At 48.1% G+C, this 19154-nt stretch overlaps 1 protein-coding gene across 1 annotated transcript in view; it reads right to left on the minus strand.

Moving 5' to 3' along the window:
• Window positions 1–1560, minus strand: part of GLIS3 (GLIS family zinc finger 3) — a 571612-nt gene extending 570052 nt beyond the window's left edge. The window contains exon 1 of the mRNA XM_003420476.4: window positions 1159–1560. The gene's annotated coding sequence lies outside the window, so the exon portion shown is untranslated. The remainder of the gene's footprint in view (window positions 1–1158) is intronic.
• Window positions 1561–19154: the final 17594 nt, after the last annotated feature.

Below are 19154 nucleotides of genomic sequence, written 5' to 3' on the forward strand. Positions count from 1 at the left end.
CGGGAGCCGCGCCCCCGCCCCGCGAGTGTCCGACCCTCGGGGGGTCCCGCTTGGCCCTCGGCCTCCCAAACCCCCCAGGAATTCTGAGGGGGGTCCCGCGAAACCAGAAACGACCTTCCCCAAAGTTTCTCCCTTCAGGTACCTAATTGAATCATCCACAGGATGACAAATCCGCCGGGGCCAAGTTTTCCAGACACTGGGTGACTTCCTCATCCCCGAGGTGACTTGTCAGCCCCAGTGAGTAACGTGAAGTGGCGCTCGGGGCAAGGTGTGTGTGTCTAGGAAGCACCGGCTGCTCACTCACGCTTTCCAGAGAACAGCCGGGCCGACTTCAAAACACACACACAGGGTCATTTATAGGGACCGAAGCCGCGCTCAGGACAAAGTCCCCAAGACTGAGACACTTTCCAAACAGTGCTGACATTTTGTCGGGACCCATAAAAATATAAACGCGCGGTGACCAACGGGGGGGGGGTGTGCGCGTCTGAAAGTGTCTGAGCATCACGGCGTGGGAGGGTGGCTGTCATAGACCCGGCGGCTGCGGGGCGCCGGGCTGGTCCCCGCGATGGACACGGGTCCCCCAACCCCAGAGCCTCCCCGAGCAGTGGGGACGCGGGGTGGGGCGAGGTGAGCGGCCGCCACAGCCGGCGTGGAATGCCACGAGCACGTGGAACTTAAAAGGCAACAGTCCCGCGTGTGCGCGACAGACCTCAAGTCACCCCATCCCTTCCCACTTCTCCAAAGTGTCCCTGCAGTGGGTACACGGAGTGGCGTGCACCGACCCCGTGCGTCTAGTCACTTGCCCTGACTTTGTAGCCCTCTGGCCCCTGCAGTTTAAAAAAAAAACCCAAAACAGAAACTCTTCCTAGTAGATTGAGGAACTTTAAAGCCTTATTGATTTCCGTCCCCGAAACACTGTGCTCTCCCAACGGACGACAACGCAGCTTGACCCCAACTGTATGTCGCTGCGATCCATCTCCATAAACAGGACTTTTCGAGAATCCGGGAGTGGGGGTGCGCGTAGCCATAAAGGGGCGCTCAGCGGCGACAAACTCCGACTCCTAGTTTGCGCCTCTGCGCCTGCACTCCTCCACGCTCCAGCGCCCGCTTTCACGCCCTCTGTCGCCTGCGAGCAAAGTTCCTATGGCATCCACTTACCAGGTAACCGGGATCTCCACAACAAAGCCGGCGTGCGGATCCCTTCCTGCCCCGGCCAGCCTGCTGGGTGACAGCGGTGCTCCAGCCTGCCGCGCTCCACGGGCTCCGGCTGCTTCGGAGACCGACCCTCTCCGGGCGCCGAGGGCCGGAGCCGGGTGTGCGCGCGCGTTTACGAGGGCGGCGGCGACAGCGGGGGAGGCGGAGGGGATAGCGAGACCCTCGGCATCAGCTCATTCTCCCCCGCGCACACGCACACTGGCGCGGACAGTGCTTTTAAAAAGTTGAGTTTCCACTTGGAGCCTCGCCTGTCCTGCTCATCTTCCTCGCCCCCGGCCAGGGGATGCGGCTGGGGGCCGCCCGGGGACGGTAGCTAATTGCTGCCGGGAGGGTCAGGTCCTGGGACGCCCGGGCGAAGCTGGCCGGCGGCTGGCGGCGCGCAGGGGCGAGAAGGGGCGGCTGTGGCCGTGCGCGCCGCGCTCTGGGCTGCCCTAGCGGCGCAGTGTGGACGCGGCTGCAGGGAGCGGGCAGAGGGAGGGCGGGAGGAGGAGGAGTGGGGGGGATCTGTGTGCGGCTGCGAGCCGGCCTGCAGCCAGCTGCTTCCTGAGTGCGAGCGCCCGGGGGGCGGGGGCGGGCTGGGGGCGGGCTTGCAGGTCACCAGACCCGCCAGTTCTCAGGCCAGCTTAAGTCTCCCTGTCTACGCGTTCACACACACGCCTTCCCGAGCTCCAGGAGTTGAGGAACCCCGGAGAATACGGCAGAGAGACACCGCGGTTTCTTCCAGGCCTTACTTGTTGAGCTTTTTTTTTTTTTTTAACGTTAAAAAGTGTCAGAGTTTCCTCAGCGTTTGATGTCAAATCGTGAAGAATAAGAAGGGAAAATACCCAGCGGAGAGAGTTGAAACTAAAAAGTGAAAAATGGCAAAAGGGTCTTTCTATATAGGAAACTGTATTCACAGGACAACTGAGAAACTTGATAGGTGAGACTCAAAGGATGCCTTTGGCATATTTTAAAGTAAAAGCTAGAGGAGTCTCGGCTAGTGCAAAAGTTAAGGAGCCGAAAGGTCGGTGGTTCAGTCCACCCAGAGGGTGCCTCAGAAGAGAGTCCCGGCACTCTACTGAAAAATCAGCCCTCGCAAACCCTATGGCGCACAGTTCTCCTCTCACACACTCATGGAGTCGGCACGAGTCAGACCGAACCGGACGGCGACTGGTATAAGCAGAGAAGAGAGAAAGGCAATGGAAACGTTTCAGAGTGTTAGATTCTGCACAGGGGCTGCCGGGAGAGGAAGCGCGTTCGCTGGTAACAGCGTCTGTGGAGTGGAGTGTCTCCTTAAGAGTTCAGCATCCTCCGCCTTCACTCTGCCTAACTCTGACCCTCAGCCAGGGATGGGTTACCCAATCAGCAAGGTATGCCGGGGCTTGCTGTGTTTACTTTACTTACTAATCTGTAGTGCACAGTTTCACGTGGGGAAACCCATGTGAAATTGTGCACTACAGATTAGTAAGTAAACACCGTGAAGCCTGTGCACACCTTGCTTACTGGTTAATCGGCGCTCTCAGCCCTTCTGCTTCCACCCATCAGAGCTCACGAAAGGTGGTCGCCAGAAGGCCCACTCCTGATGGTTCCCACAAGCATTGCTGCAGGTACACAGCTTCCATCTTGGAAATCAACATCTGCGAGGCACGCAGTAGCCCCCAGGTAGGCCTTTCTATGGGAGGGGTATGATTCACCCCGAGTGAAGTGAATTAGGGTCTCACAGGACACTTCGAATTTCACCAGTCCTTGTAAACTGAGTCCCTAGATGGTGCAAACTGTTAACGTGCTTGGCTCTGACTGAAAGGTTGGAGGTTCAAGTCCACCCAAATGCACCTGGGAAGAAAGGCCTGGCGATCTTCTGAAAAATCAGCCACTGAAATCCCTATGGAGCACAGTCCTACACTGACACACACGGGGTCACCGGGAGTCAGGGTGGACTCTGTAGCAGCTGATTATGTTCCCTTCTGGGACTACTCAGTCACAGGCACTGCACTTTCAGATAGTAGACCCTGTGATCAAGATGAAAGCTCTCAGTTACACAAATGACTCACCCCAGAAAACAAACCACTGAGATCTTTGGCAATTTTCATTTATCTCATTTCAGAAGAAATATTCCTGGAGTTGACCTGTATCCGTGGCATAAACGTCACACAAGAGTCAGGTTTTCACAATCCTTTGCTTTAAGACTTGACTTCTCTTTTTAAGACTCCCTTTAGCAATGGCCTTTTTTTTTCCCCCTTCTCCTTAGAACAGAGATTCATCAGAATACTAATCACTAGAATATCTGTCAGTAGAAATGGAGGGAGGAAATAATGTAATTAGTACCCAGAAGGTGTCATTCGATTGTCTTCCCAGTTTCTCTCTTTTTTCCTCATCTCTTTTGAAATACAAGTATCCAAGCCCAAGATGGCAAGAGATGGGTTCAACCACACACAAGAAAATCCTCATAAAATGAGGCATGCAGCAACATCACAAAAAACAAAGAACTCAAGTGGTGGAAATTGCCATGACTACTCCATGGTAGCTAGTTATTGCAACATGCCTGACATTTGCATAAAAACTGCTCCTTATTCACGCAAGCCTTTGGGAGCAGAGCAAGATGGGAACACTGACTCTTCAAGTGCATCATGGGAAATTCTGTTCTTCCAGACTCTTCTGCTACACGGGATGCTGTAGAGGGTGCTCCCCAGGAACAAGACAAGCCTGGGTGAAGGCTGGGGGGAAAAAAAAACTTTCCACCATCCCTCAAATATCATTTGAAGTACAATGGTTTTGAATCATGAAATGGTATCCTAGGGACTTGCAGAAGCTTCCAAAACTTTCCACTTGGTGAGAAGTGAGAAGAGCTTAGCTGAAGACACAAATACAGGGCTACACCCTACTTTAATCCATGGCTCATGGAAATAAAACACTGGGAAAGTTATGAGTCATCAACGTGGAGATCCCCAAAGTTCTCTTCATTGGTGAGTCCAAGGGTGGGAATGTCATGTTTCTTCAGATAGGCTTGTCAGGAGCCTCTAATATTCCTCAGAAGACCTTAGCCATTAAAGAGCTACAGTGCTTTGCTTGGCTTTCTCTTGGCCAAGAAGATAGATCTGCAATGCCCTCGTATTCCACGAGTTATGGTACAAATGCATACCACCAGTACAACCCTGGAGTGATTCACAATGAGTCTGTATCTCCCCCGGGTTGAACTGGTCAGCAGGGGAGGGGAAGGGGGAGCAAAGAGAGACAGTGGGAAAGGAAATGACACTCCCCTCCCCCCACTGTGAGCTTCCCATCTTACCTAGGAATCACTCCCTGCAGCCTTTCAGCCAGACAGAGGGCAACTGCAGCCCAGGCAGTCTCTGCCCTCTCTGGAGACTTACCTTGTGTGTGTGTGCACCTGCTCTTTACTTCCATATCCAAGGACTGGAAGTAAAGGAATTAACCTCTGTAGTCTTTGTACATGGGAGATTGTTACCCAGTGCCTGGGATATGGCAAGGCAGCAAGAAATGGTGGCTATTTGCGTACAGTATCTCATCTAATCCTTGAAGCAATTGCATGAGATGACCATGAAAAATCAGCAAGGAGCTAAAGCTCAGAAAACAGTTAAAGAGAGTTGGGTTACGGTGACAGGAAAATTCAGCAATGATTGTGAGTGACGGCTGCACAGCATCATTATTGACATCACTAAATTATACACCTGAAAAATGTTAAATTGGCAAATTTAAACATATATATATAAAACAACTAAAAAAAAAATTTGGATGCAGAGCCAAGTTTGCCACTCTAGAAGCCCAGAGTACTTTCAGTGTTGCTACAAAATAACTGTGCATGCTGTCTGAATGTGTGCAAAGCACACTGCAGGTGTATAAGTGCAAAGCATCTTGTAACCCGTGTCACAGAAGCACAATTCAGTGTGCAGGGAGAAGGAGAAAGGCAGGAATAATTTCCTGCAACAGAAGGTAGAGTAGCTTGGCTGTTGCAGCTGGACTTCAAAGAATGGGTGGAGAATTGATAAGCAAAAGAGACCACTCCGAGTGGAGGGATCAGCATCAGAAGGGTACAAAGTGACACAGACCCACCTCTGCTCACATGAAGCTAGGTACAAAATAGGAACATTTGCGGATCTCATAGCTACAGCAGCTGAACACAGTGGACTCGGGCAGGAATGTCTCACAGCAGAGCATCACAGCAACTGTTATTTGTGTGCATCTGAGTGCTCCTAAGCAAATCAGTTACAAACTTGCAAAGGACTCTGATCAGATTCCTAGGCCCAGTAAGGTGCCGAGAGAAAGAAACAAGTTTTAACCCCAAATGCAGGTAAGTTGAGCTAACAGCACCAGTGATACTATGCCGAGCTAGGAAAACACACACACACACACACACACACACACACGTGCATGCTCGAGCTGGCAGGAGTCCAGTTATGTAGAAATGCCGTGGAAAAAGTCAGCGTTTGCCAACTTAAAGAAGGAACTAAATGTGTAGGGTGGAAATTTTCCACTTTACCTTCCTAAGAGCGTAGCACAATAGTGAAGGCAGCGAATTTCACATTATGTTATCAGCACTTGATATCCTAATAAAACGTTTGGGTTGATCTTTCTGCTAAATCTGCCACAAGTACAGTCAACCCAGACTCTCCTGCTTACACACTGGTGATACAATTCTTAAAAAATGATTATTCATTCCTATTACATTGGAAACCCTGGTGGCATAGTGGTTAAGTGCTACAGCTGCTAACCGAAGGGTCGGCAGTTCGAATCCGCCAGGAACTCCTTGGAAACTCTATGGGGCAGTTATACTCTGTCCTATAGGACCGCTATGAGTCAGAATCAACTTGATGGCACTGGGTTTGTTTTTTGTTTTTTTTTCTTTTTTTTGGTTTTTATTACATTCATAGCATCATACCTCTTTTCCCTTCCAAGGTCAAGACTGTCAAGCAGAGTCTAAACAGGATTCCTTTAAACATTACTGACCAAAATGTGGAAGATTTTGCTCCATGCAATGTCTCTATCTTTTTTTATTGCTGGATTTTTTCTCCCTACTTTATACCCAGTGGAGATGCTTCTAACATTCTGCAAAGGCTGATGGGCTATTTCTTGAAATATTACTAAGATCTGTTTATAAATATATGCATTTCACATATGAATGCAAAATCTGGACAATGGAAAAGGAAGACAGAAAAAGAGTTGAGGCATTGGAATTATGGTGTTGGCGAAGAATATTGAATATACTGTGGACCGCCGGGGGAGGGGGGGAAAATGAAGAAATCAGCCTTAGAAGAAAAACACCAGAATGCTCCTTAGAAGTGAGCATGGGGGAGACGTTGGCTCGCTTACTTTGAACAGGTCATCAGGAAAGACCAATCACTAGAAAAGGATACCATGGTTGATAGAGGGTCAGCAAAGACAAGGGAAACCCTCAACGAGATGGATGGACAAACGGCTGCAACAGTGGACTCAAACATACCAACAATCATGAAGACTGAGCCCAACTGGAAAAGGTTTCCTCCTGCTGTATGCATAAGGATGCCGTGAGTCAGACCCTCTCGATGGCACCTAAAAACAGCAACGAAATGTTCAAGGCACATGGAGGATATGAAGATAAACTAGACACCTGAAATATTAAATATACCTATTAGGTATATTCAAGTTTTTGTGACATCATTTTAGTCTGCTTATTTTTAAAAACCAAGTTATGGCGCCAGCCGTCTTCAGGGGCCTTCTACCATTTGGTCAGTATGAGATTAATCAAGAGACATTCCACTCCCCCAGTAGTAACACAAGGCCCCTTTCAGACCAGCTGGTCAACATTTGGGGGGTCAGCTAGAGCAGCTTATCCATTTGGTTGTCACACAACTGCCTTGAAAAGCCAGGCCCTTTTTACATGTTCTCGGTTACTGGTTAACAAACGTAGCCCCAGAACTTAGCACCTCATGGGAAAAATATGCATTGCCAACTTCCTATAGAAATTGGACTTTTTCTCATTCCCAGATACAACAATGCCATTAAGAAATAAAAAAAAGGACTTGTACGTAAGTGCCTGCCCAAGCTTCCCTGAGTTCCATTCATTTTTGCCATCGTTGCTGTGGCTATTAACCAACCGTACTTTAGATAGTTTCAGGTCCTGGGTAGTGCAAATGGTTGGCTCTTGGCACCATGGAAGAAAGGCCCGGAGATCTGCATCTCTAAAGATTATCACCAAGAAAACCCAATGGAGCATGGTTCTACTCTATAACACATGGGGTTTGCCCTGAGTTGGAATTGACTCGATGGCAACAGATCTGGTTTCAGAAAGTTTCCGTTTGGCCTTGACCACCTCCCCTCCCCCACGCCTTTCTGCCTTCTGTCTCATAACTAAATGTCATTTCAAACGCTAGCTATAGATGCCGTTTGGGGTTGTTGGCATAGGTACCAGGAGCACGGCGTCCTTGGATTCTAGATTGAATTTGAGGCCCAGCAGTTAGACGATTTGAACTTAATAGTAACGATGTTATCGCCAATGGTGCGTAGGTCAGAATGCTCTTCCTGTCACTGTTTTCCTTCTTTCTTTTTCTTCCTTCCAGCACCAAGTGGGCGTCATGATAAAGTGCTATCAGCTTGCGACACAGTCCAGCGATAGCAACGATCACACACGTTCAACATAATGTACAGTCCCTGGGTGGAGCGAACGGTAAAGCCCTCATCTACTTAACCAAAAGGTTAGTGGTTCAAATCACCCAGAGTTGCCTCAGAAGAAAGGCCCTGGCGATCTGCTGCCCAAAGGTCCATCAGCACCACTACCATTTGCTGTCCAGTTAAGTGTGCTCCGTAGGGTTTTCAACGGCTGCAATATTTCAGAAGTAGATTGCCAGGGCTTTCTTCCGAGGCACCTCTGGGTAAACCCAACCCCCCAACCTTTCGGTTAGCAGTTGAGCGCGTTCATTGTTCGTACCACCCAGGGATTCCTCCACAAGGTCACACCCTTGAAAACCCCATGGAGCACAGTTCTACTCTGCAACACATGGGGACACCACGAGTGGGAATCAACTCGATGGCAGCTGGTTGCTATCATGGGTCAGCGGCTGAGCGAAGTGCCTGAGGTTTATGATCTCATTTAATCCTCATGATAGCCCTATGAGTTTAGTACTACTAGTACTCCTAGGGAAACCCTGGTGGCATAGTGGTTAAGAGTTCAGCTGCTAACCAAAAGGTCAGCAGTTCAAATCCACCAGGCACTCCTTGGAAACCCCATGGGGCAGTTCTACTCTGTCCTACAGGGTCGCTATGAGTCAGAATCGACTCTTCAGCAATGGGGAGGTTTTAGTGCTCCTGTTGTACACACGAGAAAACACAGCTCAGAAAGGTTACATCACACACCCCAGGTTCCCAGCTAAATAGGTGGCAGAGCTGGGACAGGAACCTACTCCCTATGACTCTAGGGCATGAGCCCTTACTGTGACTTTGTGCAGCCTCCATATGCAAAACCAAACCCACTGCCATCGAGTCAATTTCAACCCATAGCAACCCTATAGGACAGAGTAGAAATGCCCCATAGGGCTTCCAAGGCTGTGATCTTAATGGAAGCAGACTGCCACATCTTTCTGCCACGGAGCCGCTGGAGGGTTTGAGCTGCCAACCTTTCGGTTAGCAGCTGAGAGCTTAACCACTGCACCACTAGGATCGTTTGCCTCCATATAGTGCTGCTTATTGTAAGGTGTTTTGATGAGATATGTGGTAAACATAATTATATGTAAAACTTAAGAACAAAATACATTGTATAAATAGTACATGTTACCTATTACCTGACACCCCTGATGATACTGAACTAGGTAGTTCTTCCAAGCTTGCCTTGCATGCTCCCCAGGCCTCCAAGTCTCTGTGCCTCTTTTTAATCAGAGAGATGGGGGTACTGCCTGCCTGGAAGACAGAGGAAGTGGCCACAAGCCAAGGAATCTGGCTGCCTCTAGAAGCTGAAAAGATCAAAGAAATGGGCCTCCAGAAAGGAACACACCCCTCCCAAAACCTTGTTTTTGCCCAGTGAGCCCCTTATCATAGTTTTGACCTCCAGAACTGCAAGGTAGTAAATTGGTGTCATTTCAGCCACTGTGTTTGGAGTAAATTGTTACAGCAGCCATAGAAAACCAATACGCCTTCCACTTTCTCCTCTCCCTTCGCTCTCAGAGGCAGGTACCGTGAGCTCCAGGGCCCACTAACATTCTTATCAGCACTTAAAATACTAATAGTGTTGTCAGCGGGGTCCCTGAGTAGTGCAAATGGTTAATGTGCTCCACTGCTAACCAAAAGGTTGGAGATTCGAATCCACCCAAATGTGCTTTGGAAGAAAGACCTTGTGATCTACATCTGAAAAATCAACCATTGAAAACCCTATGAGGCACAGTTCTACTCTGACACACATGGGGTCTCCGTGAGTCGAATTGACTCGCTGGCAACTGGAATACCCAACCGGGTCCTTCCCTCAATTTTTTCTGCAGCACTGCCACTGGGCATGAGACTGGGCTGAGAGCCTTGACTCTGCCGCCTTCTGCTGGGGGAGGCGAGCAGGGTTAAGCGAAATGACCAAAAAGCTGAGAAGTAGAAGGAAAGGGTGGGGCAGGAGAAGGAGGAAATGAGAGAGAGGCTAGCAGGAGGCAGGAAGGGGGAGGGTAAAGGGACAGAAGGGAAGAGGAAGAGAGGGAAGGAAGGAAGGAAGGAAGGAGGGGAAGTCAAGGTCAGAGCAGGAGAGAGAAGAAGAAGGGGTCAAGAGGAAGATACAGAAGCTGGGTGGGAGGAGGAGAGGAGAGAACAGAGAGGAGGAACCTGGTCCTCTACCCCCCCACATCTCCCACCTGGACCACCCTCTCCCCGCCTCCTTCCTGAGTTCTGCCCCAACCTGTAGGATCTAGTCCTAGGGCCTCCTTCCTTGCAATGGTCCCCAACAATGACTACTCTTCAGAATACCTGGAGGAGCAGTTCATACAATTGGCCAGACCTCACTCCAGAGATCCTGATCTAATTGGCCCGGGATGGGGCTGGCAGTTTAAACTCCCCCCGCAAGAGGCGCCTCAGAAGACAGGCCTGGAGATCAGCTTCTGAACGGTCACAGCCTTGAAAGCTCTATGGAGTGGCTCTACTCAGCAACAACAGCAGTGGGGATCTGGGCATCTGGACTTTGTAGGCTTCCCAGGGGGCTCGGATGGGCAGCCAGGGTTGAGAACTGCTGCCATGAGGCACTCCTGACCCCTTCAGCTCACCTGCGATGGCTCTGGCCGTCCAACTCAGAGCGCTTGTCTGTGCCTCACACTTGGCCCTTGTCTCCTAACTCTGGGGAGGCTGTATCCAGACCATCCAAGGCCCCAGAGGCAGCCCTGGCCTAACCTCTCCGTGCCTGTCTCTTCTTCTGCAGGCCAGGAATGACTGTAGGGATCGTATTTGCCTTGGAGCACTGCTCGGAAGATTAAATGAGTTAATATTTGTTAAGCACTTAGAACAGTGTCTCCAAACAGAAAGCACGACATAAGCATTTGTTAGATAAAAGAGAATCGCCTTGCGTCATTTCCGAATTGTTTCTGGTGCTTGTCGTGCAGTTTAACTCTTTGTATACAAGTCTCCCATCCCTTAGACTTACAGCTGTGTTCTCTTCAAGATCCCCTACACCAAATCCGTTGCTGTCTGTGTAATTGGAACTCAATAATCTGTTAGGTGAACAAAGCAAAATGAGAAAACCATTCAAAAACTGTATCATCTGTGCCTTATAATCAAGGATTGACTGAGTAATGTTTTTTTAATTTTATCGTGCTTTTAGATGAAAGTTTACAGTGCAAATTAGTTTCTTATTCAAAAATGTATGCAAAAATTGTTCTGTGACATTGGTTGCAATCCCCACAATGTGTCAGCTCTCTCTCCCTTTCCCCTTCCACCCCAGGTTCCCCACGTCCATTCGTTCAGGGTTCCCGTCCCTTCCTGCCTCTGGTCTTTGCTTTTTGGCTGCTGTTGCCCTTTTGGTCTTGAATGCTTGATTGAACCAAGAAGCATGTCCCTCACGCATGTTATTGTTTATTTTACAGGCCTGTCTAATCCTTGGCTGAAAGGTGAACTTCAGGAGTGGCTTCAGTTCTGAGTTAGCAGGATGTCCAGGGGCCATAGTCTCAGAGTTTCCTCCCGTCTCTGTCAGACCATTAAGTCTGGTCTTTTTTCTTTTTTTGAGTTAGAATTTTGTTCTACATTTTTCTCCCTCTTTATTGTGGGACCCTCTATTGTGCTCCCTGTCAGAGCAGTTGGTGGTGGTAACGGGGCACCATCTAGTTTTTCTGGGCTCAGGCCGTGGTTCATGTGGTCCATTAGTCCTCTGAACTAATGTTTTCCTTGTGCCTTTGGTTTTATTCATTTTCCTTTGCTCTGGACAGGATGGGACCAATAGATGTATTTTAAATGGCTGCTCACAAGCTTTTAAGACCCCAGATGCTACTCACCAAAGTAGGATGGAGAACATTTTCTTTATAAACTGTGTTATGCCAGTTGAGTGTTTGTAAATTTTTAGAGAGCATTGTTGTTAGTTGCCTTCAAGTCAATTCCAACTCATGGTGACCCTGTGTATTACAGAGTAAAACTGCCCAGTAGGGTTTTCTTGGCTACAATCTTAACTGATGCAAACTGCCAGGGCTTTTCATCTGTGGTACCCCTGGTAGGGTTTGAACCACCAACCTTTAGGTTAGCAGTCCAACACAAGCTGCCTGTGCCACCCGGGGACCATAATTACCCCTGGAACTCCTCCTTGACCAGCAAGACCTCACAGAACAGGGACAAGGAAGACACGCATTTGAAAGGGGAGTAGAAGTAAAAGTTGACAGGTAGTGTATGAAAGAGTCCTGAAGTGGGTGCTGAAACCAGACAATTCTGATTCTCTCACTAAGGTTAGGAGGCAGTATGGCTCAGTGGTAGAATTCATGCTTTCCATGTGGGAGCCCAGGGTTCAATTCCCTGCCAGCACACCTCATGTGTAGTCAGCATGTGTCTATCTGTGGAGGCTGGCTTGTTGCTATGATGCTAAACAGTTTTCAGCCGAGTTTCTAGACTAGAATGGACTAGGAAGAAAGGGCTGGCAATCTACTTCCAAAAACCAGCCAATGATAACCCTGTGGATTCACAACCAGTCATGGGGATGGCGCTCAACCAGGCAGCGTTTCATTCCATTGTGCGTGGGGTCACCATTAGTCAGGACTGACTCAATGGCAGTTAACAACAACAACAACAACTAAAGTTAGCAAAGGATGGGAAAGTAGGTTGAAAAAAGAAGAGAGGTGCAGGTTATGAGAAAATAAATATCCAGACAAGGGGGCAGAAAAGCCACAAAAGGCAAACCTTGCTACTTTTTCACTACGCCTCAGCCTGGTCCAGTCTAGAACTCTATTTGGATGGCTGATTCAGACACGCACTCATATCCGCTCTCACTCTGAACATAAAGGCTCCACACGTGTGCTTTATAATCCTCTGAAAACCTTCATTTACTCTTATTTCTTTTTTATCTTTACCAGTTGGCCAATTTTTCCTCCGTCTTCACAAGACATCAGGAGACCATCATTGCAACAAGCAACTCAGCTCAGGGATGCTGGGATAACTCCAGAAGAGACATTCGAGATGAGACGTAGAACTTTGTATTAGGGCTCAATAAAATATACAATGAATGCATAAGCGTGGTCGCCAAAAGATTTCTCTCAAAGGTATGGAAAAATGCCTGTGCTCTATTTTCAAAGGAAGCAAATAAGATACGGCCCCTGAATCACTGTCTCAACGCAAATAGCATTTGGCTTGGATCTAAGTTGTTGAAAGCTATGACCAATTTATCCTGCGGGTGCCAAACCATCAGACTGTTTTTAAGACTGGATTTCCATATCTGGATTCTGCCGCACCCTTGTTCTCATTTCACATCACATAGAGTCAGCCTGAAACAGACCTTCCAGCCTCTGGTGCAGTGGAAGGATTACATCACATCTAGGAACTCCACCGGGCAGTTCTACTCTGTAACACATGGGGTCGTCCTGAGTTGGAATTGACTGGACAGCAATGGGTTTGCATTTTGGTTTTTAATAAAAGAGGGGGGAGACATTTCCTATGGACATACTCGTGTGGTCTAGAAAAATGTAAAAATGTAATTGAACAGCAAATGGGATTATTCAATGTAAGCCCCCCACCCCCCATACTGTATTAATAATGTCTTCTTGGGCAAGCTCGAAGGTCCCTGGGTGGCACATGTGGTTTGCGATCAGCTGCTAACCTAAAGGTTGGCAGTTCAAATCCACCCAGTGGCACCACAAGAGAAAGGTCTGGCAGTGTGCTTCTGTAAAGATGACAACCAAGAAAACCCTACAGAGCAGTCCCACTCTGTAACACATGGGGTCACCATGAGTTGGAATTGACTTGATGGCAACAGGTAGGTAGCTAGGTAGGTAGGCAGGCAAACTCAGGCAGTTTCCAGTCAAATGGTTGATAAGGAGAAACTCAGAAACTTAGTTATGTAGTCTACAAGCTTCAAGATGCCTCTTTCATAGACCTGGGGCCCAGCATACTGCCTGCCCTCCTTCTCCTCCACCCCTGGTCCCAGGAGAGTCGTGGTGGAGTTCCTGAATTTCATATGCAAACTTAAATCCCTAACACGCTCATTAGTCTCAGCACCGATTATCACTGGCTCTGCCCCGTCTGTCTCCACAGCCAGTTTTGTGTGTGAAGAAGCACACACATGAGGGGCTGACTCCAGCCCTGTGAGGAAGCCCGTCAGCATCTTGCAAGCATGTGAGCAAACCAAGGACTTCCCATAATGAGTTGGCACCCCGGGATGGCCCACCTTCGGGCCTCAGCCGAGTGTTTTTTGGAGTGCTAGGAGGACTTGACCAGCACACGAGATCTCTAAAGCACTTTCCATTCTGCCGACATCGTTTTGAAATAAGTAAATGGCATTGTGATGTTGGTATTTGACCCAACTTCTCTCCATATAGGGCGCCCCAATCATCTGAGAATTGATCCTTGTCTAAAAACATTGTCTAGAGGAGATTTGGACTTGTTCTCCATTCTGGGGGTGTCTTCTGGTCTCCATACAGACAAGGAGAAGAACACTGATTTTAGAGCCAGACAGAACTAGGTTCAGATCTCAACTCTTACCAGCTGGCGGGGACATGGGGCAAGTTCCTCAGCCTCATCTCCCAAGCCTGTGATGTTCCTACCTTCTGGGGCTGTGGGGAGAATCAATGACTGACCTGTGGGAGTGAGAAACAGCTAGCACGGTGCCTGCCACCATGTGAGCATTGCTGTTAGTATCATCTCTTTGGGCAGGAGTGGATTACCTAATGGGCAAAGTAAGCACCGGGCTTCACTTGCTTACCAGATCATCTGTCATGAGCAAGTTCACAATTTTTCACCACATTCAAGATTCTGCCTCTAGGTGTGGCTGGCATCTGTCTCTCTCCAAACCCCACAGCACCTTCCAACAGAATCAAAGCCTGTTTTTGAATTTACAAACCCCGACAGGGACAGGTGACCCAGTAGGCAAGGTAAGCACAGGCTTACTCGTGCTTACTTACTAATTGGTAGTGAACGATTTCACGTGGATTTCACCACATCAAACCTCGCTCACAGGGTACTACTCTATCCTATAGGGTCACCTTGAGTCAGAACCTACTCAGTGGTGACTAACAACAAACTGATTCACCACAAAACCAAACACCGAACCAGTGGCTGTCGACCTGGTTCCGACTCACAGCAATCCTATAGGGGAGGGGAGAACCGCCCCGCAGGGTTTCCGAGGAACGGCCGGTGGATTCGAGCTGCCGACATTCGGTTAGCAGCCGAGCTCTTCACCACTGTGCAGCCAGGGCTCCTAAAATGGAGTTAATCCCTAGACTTCACCCTTTTCTCCCTCCCCTCCCCTAACGACACAACTGTCTTTGAGGTCTGTGTGATGGGACCACAGCTCTGTGTAACAGCAGTCAAATATGAGTTCTATCGTTTTCTGCAAGAGGTTGTTGATTCTTCCTCAAAGGAGAACTCTTTCCTAAGAGAGTCTTATAAAGATAGGCACTCAGAACACCTTGCTGTGTATGGCTATACCCTCATGACCATGGCGGGCCCTCCTGGGACTGGCAGAGAACTTTCTGGACTTCTGGGGCCAGCCTCTCTGGGCACACCTCCCCTGAACCAAGCACCAAAGGGGAGGTGTCTGCAGCAAGGAGTGTGGCTATGGCTGGTCAGTAGGTGGCGCCCTTTCCCCAGCATCAGCCCTGACTGTGGCTCAGCGGTACCTGGACATGTTCTCGCAGGTAAGGGCTCTGAGTCACTATTGGAGAGTGGAGGCCTGTCAGAGAAGATGTCTCATGTAACCTCTTAGGTAGGACCCTATGGCCCCAAAATACTAAGTCGTTTTATCACAAAACCCTACTACCCTAACGGCTGGAAGGGAACCTAAGTAGGCATTACCCGCTGTATTTTTAAAAGAAAATACATTCTCATCTGGAATCATGGTCACAATGGAATATGATTTCAATATTTTAGTACTAGAATATTAAAGAATATACCACACCTCCACCACGCCTCTCCTAAGCCACTGTCATCCTGCTGTTGTTGTTACGTGCCGTCAAATCAGTTCCTACTCATAGCGACCCTATGCACAACGGAAGGAAACACTGTTCGGTCCTGCGCTGTCCCCACAACCTTTGTTCTGCTTGAGGCCATAGTTGCAGCCACTATGTTAATCCATCTTGTTGAGGGTCTTCCTCTTTTCCCCTGACTCTCTACTTTACCAAGCGTGATGTCCTTCTCCAGGGACTGATCCCTCCTAATGACATGTCTAAAGTATGTAAGATGAAGTCTTGTCATCCTTGCTTCTAAGGAGCATTCTGGCTGTACTTCTTCTAAGACAGATTTGTTCATTCTTTTGGAAGTCCATGGTATATTTAATATTCTTCACCAACACCACAGTTCAAAGGCATTAATTCTTCTTTGGTCTTCCTTATTCATTGCCCAGCTTTCACATGCGTAAGATGTGACTGAAAACACCATGGCTTGGGTCAGGCACACCTTAGTCTTCAAGGTGACATCTTTGCTTTTCAACACTTTAAAGAGGTCTTTTGCACCAGATTTGCTCAATGCAATGTGTCGCTTGATTTCTTGACTGCTGCTTCCATGGGTGTTGATTGTGGATGGGAATTCCAGAACACTTAACTGTGCTCATGAGGAATCTGTACATGGATCAAGAGGCAGTTGCTCAAACAGAACAAGAGGATACTTCGTGGTTTAAAGTCAGGAAAGGTGTGCGTCAGGGTTGTATCTTTTTGCCATACCTGTTCAATCTGTATGCTGAGCAGATAATCTGAGAGGCTGGATTGCATGAAGATTGGGGCATCAGGATTGGAGGAAGACTCATTAACAACCTGCGTTATGCAGATGACACAACCTTGCTTGCTGAAAGTGACGAGGACTTGAAGCACTTACTGATGAAGATCAAAGACCACAGCCTTCCATATGGATTGCACCTCAACATAAAGAAAACAAAATTCTCACAACTGGACCAATAAGCAGCAGCATGATAAATGGAGAAAAGATTGAAGTTGTCAAGGCAGCCCATGGTATATTCAATATTCTTTGCCACCCTGTCATCCTAGCCCCACCAAATAAGATTTTCTCACCCTTCTCTGGGTTTGGGAGAGAGATTAGGATTCCACAAACTAAATTCTAAAGAATAATTATTAAATGCACTTAGCAACTCTTGTAGATCCAATGGTTGTTCACGTGCCAGTAAGTGTAACCCCTTCACAGGTTCTCCCAGGAGGTCCCATCGCTCATCTTTCTTGCTTTTATACTCATTTCTGTGGGTCTTTATTTGAGTTGACTTTATCGTGGGCCCCTGGTGGTGTAGTGGTTAAGTGCTGTGGGTGCTAACCAAAAGGTCAGCAGTTGGAATCCACCAGGCACTCCTAGGAAACCCCGTGGGGCAGTTCTGCTCTGTCTTATAGGGTCATTATGAGTCAGAATTGACTCGATGGCAATGGGTTTGGGTCAGCAGACATTTTAGCAACTCCACTACTTGCCAGGCACAGGGTAGTGCCCCCAAGGAGCTTAATCTAGATGACAACTAAGACGCTGAAATGCGGCAATTCATGTCAGGTACCAAATAAAGGCTACAGTCCAAGAGTGCCACGGAGGTCCCAGAAGGGAGCACTCATGGAGACTGGTGAGGTCGGGGAGGTGCATGGCGGAGATGGGGCTGAAATAAAGCACGGAGGCATGTTTAGGTTTGGGGCTGTTAGAGAAGAGGAACAGTCTCTTTTTGGGGAGAAGTAGGGGACAGCAGTGAGGTAGCGGTGGTTCAGGGGCAGAATTCTCACCTTCCGTGCGGGAGACCCGGTTCTATTCCCAGGCAATGCACCTCATGTGCAGCCACCTCCCATCTGTGCAGGCTTGCGTGTTGCTAGGATGTTGAATAGGCTTCAGCTGAGCTTCCAGGCTAAGAGGGACTAGGAAGAAAGGCCTGGAGATCTACTTCTGAAAATCAGCCAGTGAAAAGCCCTATGGGTTACAACAGTCTGATCCCCAACCAATCATGAAGACAGTCCATGCAGGACCAGGCAGCATTTCATTTTGTTGTGATGTGGTCGCCATGAGTCAGGGGCCGAGTAGTCAGCAGCCACCAATACCAAGGAGGAGAGCAGCAAGAGGCCTGGGAGAGGATGGAGGGACCTCAGCAGTAAAGGTCCAGGGGTAGGAGTGGGCACGGGGAGGTCAAGGATGAGGAGGGAATCCGCCATGTTGGAGGAAACAGTTCATGTTGAGAAACAATAAGGGAAGAATGGCTGAAAAGCTAGGTTGGGATTGCAGGTGGCAGTTCTTAAACGTTGGACCCAGGTACCCTGGGCAAGTCCTACCTGCACCCTCTGTGTGTTTCTTAAGCTCTCCAAACCTTCAATGTCTCTTCTGTAAAATGGGCTTAACAGTAGTACCACTTCATAAAGCTGATATAAAATTTAAATGGGTGATGAATGCAAACACACAGTAAATACCTAGCCAATTGGCTTAAAATAGAAAGAACCCATTGCCATTGAGTCTTTTCTGACTCCTAGTAACCCATTCTCCACAGGGGAAAAATGTGGCAGTCTTCTCCCATAAAGATGACAACCTTGGAAACCCTGTGGGCCAGTTCCAGTCTGTCCTACAGGGTCACTATGAGTTCGACTCAACAGCAGTGGTTTTGGGGGGTTTAATCTTTACAGGAACAGATCACCAGGCCTTTTTGAACCCAACCACCGACTGCCAAGCACTTAACCATTGCGACACCAGAGGTCCTTCTGTAACAAATATGCTGGGTATTTCTGATGCACACTGAGGTTTAAGAACCCTGTTGTAGGGACAACTTGAGAAAGTTAAAAAAATAAAATTTTTTTTTAACCCTTAATTTTAGGTCATGGCGTGATATCAGAAACATTAAAATATGAAAATCATGTAGACCTTAGAATAAAAGCAATATGATTTTTAACCCCCTATTGGCTTTTTTTTTTTTTTTAATAAAAAAAAAAAGAATATATTCAGTGCCTTTCAACTGCTAAAACTAAAAACCAAACCCGTTGCGGTGGAGTTGATTCCACCTCATAGTGACCCTACAGAACAAAGTAGAGCTGCCCCATAGGTTTCCAAGGAGTGGCTGGTGGATTTGAACTGCTGCCTTTTTGGTTAGCAGCCAAACTCTTAACCACTATGCCACCTGGGCCCCTTCAACTGCTAGGTTAAGCTCAGTGTATATCCTTGCCCACTTTAGGTACTGATATTTAAATCAGAAATAATCAGGACCAAGAGATTTCACCATGTTTAGCCTGTGTGCAAGTCACACACACCAAACCTCAACACAGCCTTTCTTTTCTTATACAACGGCTGCTCACTGGAATCTCCTGGGTGGCTTTAAAAAGTCCTGACACCTAACCTAGAAATTCTGATTTTATTGGTGTAGGGTACAGCCC

Source organism: Loxodonta africana, chromosome 9 (assembly GCF_030014295.1).
Source record: "Loxodonta africana isolate mLoxAfr1 chromosome 9, mLoxAfr1.hap2, whole genome shotgun sequence".
In the NCBI taxonomy this organism is placed as follows: Eukaryota; Metazoa; Chordata; class Mammalia; order Proboscidea; family Elephantidae; genus Loxodonta; species Loxodonta africana.